The sequence below is a fragment of the Carlito syrichta genome, unplaced genomic scaffold (assembly GCF_000164805.1).
Source record: "Carlito syrichta isolate Samal-C Ts95f unplaced genomic scaffold, Tarsius_syrichta-2.0.1 Scaffold306319, whole genome shotgun sequence".
NCBI lineage: Eukaryota > Metazoa > Chordata > Mammalia > Primates > Tarsiidae > Carlito > Carlito syrichta.
This window is the reverse complement of record NW_007250415.1, coordinates 39,860-44,636: the sequence shown is the minus strand read 5'-3', so window position 1 is coordinate 44,636 and position 4,777 is coordinate 39,860. Positions and strand designations below refer to the sequence as shown.

The following is a 4,777-nucleotide window of genomic DNA, read 5'->3' as shown; positions in this document are numbered from 1 at the left end:
AGATTGGAGTGCAGTGGCCGCTCCTGGCCACCACAGCCTCGACCTGCTGGGCTCCAGCGACGCTTCCGCCTCAGCCTTCCTAGTAGCTGGAACTACAGGTGAGCACTACCACGCCCAGCTGATATTCTGATTTATTGTAGAGATGAGGTCTTGCTGCCCAGGAGGGTCTCGAACCCACGGGCTCAAGCAATCCATTCATCTCAGCCTCCCAAAGGCACGGGATTACAGGCTGAGCCACCGAGCCCGGCTTCTTCCGTACTTTCAATGAGCATTTACTGTTACCAGTAACTTCTAAGTTTACAATTTCTTTTTTTTTTGAGTTAGAGTCTCACTCTGTCGCCCAGACTGGAGTACAGTGGCACACTCCTGGCCACCGCAACCTCAAACTGTTAGGCTCCAGTGATCCTCTGCCTCAGTCTTCCAAGTAGCCAGAACTACAAGAACGCACTACTAACTTCCTCATTTTACATAAGAAAAAAAACAATACCAACGAATTTAGACAGTTTACGGAATGATTTTTTTTCCTAAATTTATTTTTTTGTTTTTTGAGTTGGAACCTCACTGTCCTCCAGACTGGAATACAGTGGCACGCTCATGGTCACCACAGCCTCGAGCTGCTGAGTGATTCTTCCACCTCAGTCTTCCAACTAGCTGGAACTACAGGTGTGCACCACCATGCCCGGCTAATTTTTTAATTTATTGTAAAGATAAGGTCTTGCCAAGTTGCCCAGGCTGGTCTCGAATCCGTGGGCTCAGGCAATTCTCTCACCTCAGCCTCCCAAAGTGCTGGAATTATACACATGAGCTACCATGTCCAGCCTTTTCCTAAATTTGAAATCTCATTTTCCCCCAGATATTGTGGCTAACCTATATTATCACATTTGGCCAAACTGTTCACCAACACTGGCTTGCTCCAGCATTGGCAATAGTGCTCAATGTCTTATACTTATCATCCTGCCTCCGACATGATATGCTTCTGTCTTTTTATCCCAATATAAAGTTCAGTACAAATCAGGAGGGACCAATGACCACTTCCAAAGAGAGTATACTTTTTAAAAGTTTTCTTAAGGTTTTCCCCCTTAATACTTACCAGTTTTTTGGGCCATTGCTTTGTTAAACTCTGGTATGGACACAAGGCACTTTATTTTTATTTTTTATTTTTGAGTCTGAGTCTCACCCTGTGCCCAGGCTGGAGGGCAGTGGCATGCTCACAGCCACTGCAGCCTCAAACTGCTGGGCTCAGGCGATCCTTCTGCCTCAGCCTTCCAAGTAGCTGGAACTATAGACATGAGCCACCATGCCCGGCTAATTTTTCTTGATTTATTGCAGAGATGAGGTCTCACCAAGTTGCCCAGGCTTGTCTCAAACCCCTGGGTTCAGGCAGTCCTCTCACCTTGGTCTCCCAAAGTGCTGGGATTATAGTGCGAGCCACAGTGCCTGGCCGGACAGAAGGCTGTTTGAGCACTGGCCAGGCCGTATTTCCTAAGTTTTGGTCCCTTCCCCTACTTGGGGGTGTGAATCTCCTCTCTCTCTCTCTAATTTACTTTCTAAATAAAGAATATTTTCCAACCTAAAAAGAAAAAAGTCTTAACATTAAGTAATTATTTAAAGATATTCAGGCAAAAATTAAATAAAGAATAATCCCTTCAGAACAGACATTCAAAATCAAGGCTTTGCTTTAGAGTCAAACATTTTGATTCAGTATGTGCCAAAATGATCAGTAATAAAAAATTTAAGACATTGTACTTAGATAGAGCTATCATACTATAAAAATATGTTATTTTTTTTATAAGGAAGCTTCTATCAATACCAAAGCAAACTAAAATGTTTTTTAGAGTATCAGTAGAATTTTTTTTTAAATCTCTGGTTTATGAAGCTTGGGTGTGGTTCCTCATTTGTCAGCCTGTACTCCCTCCACCCACAATGAAAACCACATGCACTCTAAGACTGTTTGGTGAAGAAAATTTACTGCCAGATCTAAAAACAAGTCAAAAGCAAGTGACAGCTTTGTATTTCTCCCTTTACATATATGTAGTTGTATTTTAACTAAATTACTTCAACATAAAAGTACAACAATTGGAGAATATTTAACCCTAAGACAAATAATGCCTTCCACATAATAGGTGGTTAATAAGTGTAAGTTGAGCAGTAATATTTAGTTGTCAACAAAGCTAAAGAACAAAAACTACATTGACACTAGTGGGTATATAAAAAAAAGGGCAAAAAAAATATCTGAATCCTTTAAGTCGCTGGCATTATTTCCTAAACTTCAAAAAAGATAAAAAGGAGGTTAAATGAACTGAAAGATGCTTCTATATTAGGCCTAAAAAATATTTAGCAGAGTGGTTTTCAATTTTCACATACACTTTCTAACATGATAAAGATTGCACTCCTCCTCCTCCCCTTCCTCCACTTATAAAAGGTTTAGCCTAATTCTAATAACTTTTAATCAAAAGACACAGGTAATATTGCCCTACAGTAATTCATAGGTTTACCAAGTCAGTCAACTTTTCAAAAGACAGGGCTTTCCCTCATGCTTCTGATGATTTGAGCCTCTTGCCCTCACCTACAAGCCATTGGAGGCCCTTTCCCTATTTGTTTCAATCTCCTTCAATTCTGCAAAGCTAGGGAATACTAGGTGAGAAATTCTTAAGTTTTCAAAAATTAACAAAAGAATGTCATCCTCATAAAAGTCAGGGGTAGGTACTGCAAACTCAAAAGGAAGTAAAATGAAAACTGTTGTTTTATTCAATTTAGGTGATTAAACCTGGTTGGCTAAATGAATTTACAACAGACTCTACAATCACTATAGATAACCCTTCTCTCACCAATACGGATTCTTTCTTTTTTTTCCCCTCCAATTATGAATATCTGCAAGTATTTCTTTGTGACTGACAATCCATTATATTTCATTTGGACAACTCAACTATTCCTTAAGTCACATACCTCATCTCTCCTAGTGAATTGTAAGCTACTGGCAAGCAAGCACCATGTCTTCTATTCGTTTTAATATTCTTCCCTCATCTCACACACAGTGCCCTGCACTCAGCAAGCATCTGTAAAAATACTCATGTCCACTCCTAGGAGTTGAGAGTAAGTATGTGTGATGGGCGATAGGGCTGGGACAGGAAATGGCTTTCTATAGAGTTGGAGGATGGAATTTTCGTCCCCTTACGAGGAAGCCAATATCTAATGTATGGGGGGGAGGAGAAGCCTGTGATTGTGGTGTCTGAGGTGGCTTTTTGTTTAGGGAAACCGTATGCGCCTGCTGGCTAATTCAGAGCCAGGGTGAGCTGAAAGGGACGGGAAGCAGAGGGTCTACTTCACTCGAACCTGCCTCGGCGCGTTTCAAAAGGAACAAAATTCTCTTTGCAACCTTTAGTCATTTCAGAGTGAACTGGGAAAGCTGCTCTCTCTGCTAGGCGTTCTGCACACTTTCTAGCACAGACTTCTGCCTTTCCTCGGGCTGTTTCTCTTCCACTCTCTTCTCCTTAAGAGTCTACACGGCCTTCTCCCGTGCTTTTTATCTCAAGCCCAGTATCCTCAGACTAACCATGGGGAGAGAAGCAGACTCAAAGATAACCACACCCCACGGTGGGCTTTCCACACTTCTGCCTCAGACAACAGCTCTGGGGTTCTCAGACTCCAGATAAAGAGAAAAGGAGGTGAACACAGGCGATGACCGAGATCCCCGAGAGGACTGGCGGGTAGCAGCGAGCAGACAAAGCTGGCAGCGCGGACAGCAACGCAGAACCGGGCTCCCCGCCCCATCGCACAAAAAGAAAGAGAAATCGGCAGGGTGGAGAGCCCGGGGCTGGGAAGTGCGGAAAGCGCCAACGAGGGGCCTCCGGAGACTCGGAGGAGGGCGGCCGACGGGAGGCTGCGGAGAAGGGCCAAGGAGCGGAGAGAACAGGGCTAGAAAGAGAGCGCCGGCAGGAGGGAGGGAGCCCCAGGAGTCGCTGCACGAGGAGGCGAGGAAGGAAAACGCCTGGGACAGCGCGAAGACGGCAGCGCCGGCAGGACACTCACCAGACCCCGGGGCAGGCAGGGCTGGGGGCGGCGGGCAGCCTCAGACGCCCCGCCGGCCGGCGCTCGCGACGTGCAGACAGGCGAAGCCCCAGCGCCAGCAGCCGGGGAGCCAGGGGAAGGGAGGAGACGCGTGAGAGGCTCTGTGATAGGGGCCGAGGAAGAGTTGCGGGTGAGGACAACAGGAAGCGCCCCAACTGCCGGAAAAGACGGCAGCACGGAGGAGCCAAGGCAGGACGGACCTCGCCGCAGAGAGGGGCTTGGCCGGGCGGTCCGGGGCCCAGACTGCGCACGCGCGACTTCCCGGCACTGCGCGTGCGTGACCCCGCCCTGCTCCTCCCTCAGCCCCGCCCCACACCTCCTCCTCCTCCCACCCCGTCTTCCCCGGCTGCCGCAGACAAGGCCCGGGTGAGGTCAGATAAGTGGTGGATGGGGCGGTCCCGAAGTAGGCTGGGCTGGGGGCAGGGTACCTTGCGTTGTTTTACTTTTTACTTTGAAATAATTATAGACTCACAAGAAGTTTCAAAATTAGTACAGAGGTCTCTTATACCCCTCACCCACCCAGCTTTCTTGGACGTCTTACGTAAGATGTAACATTCTCAAAACCAGGAAATTGACGTTGGCACAATACAATTAACTAAAGCAAATCAGTTAACTTGATTACAGACCCAGCTGGATTTAACCAGTTTGGCATGCACTCGTGTGTGTGTGTGTGTGTGTGTGTGTGTGTGTGTGTGTGTGTGTGTGTGTG

General features: G+C 46.5%; 1 protein-coding gene across 2 annotated transcripts in view; it reads right to left on the bottom strand.

The window, feature by feature from the left end:
• STK38 (serine/threonine kinase 38) overlaps positions 1–4,333 on the bottom strand; it is a 54,650-nt gene extending 50,317 nt beyond the window's left edge. For both annotated transcript variants that reach the window (XM_008062991.2, XM_008062992.2), the window contains exon 1: positions 4,030–4,333. The gene's annotated coding sequence lies outside the window, so the exon portion shown is untranslated. The remainder of the gene's footprint in view (positions 1–4,029) is intronic.
• Positions 4,334–4,777: the final 444 nt, after the last annotated feature.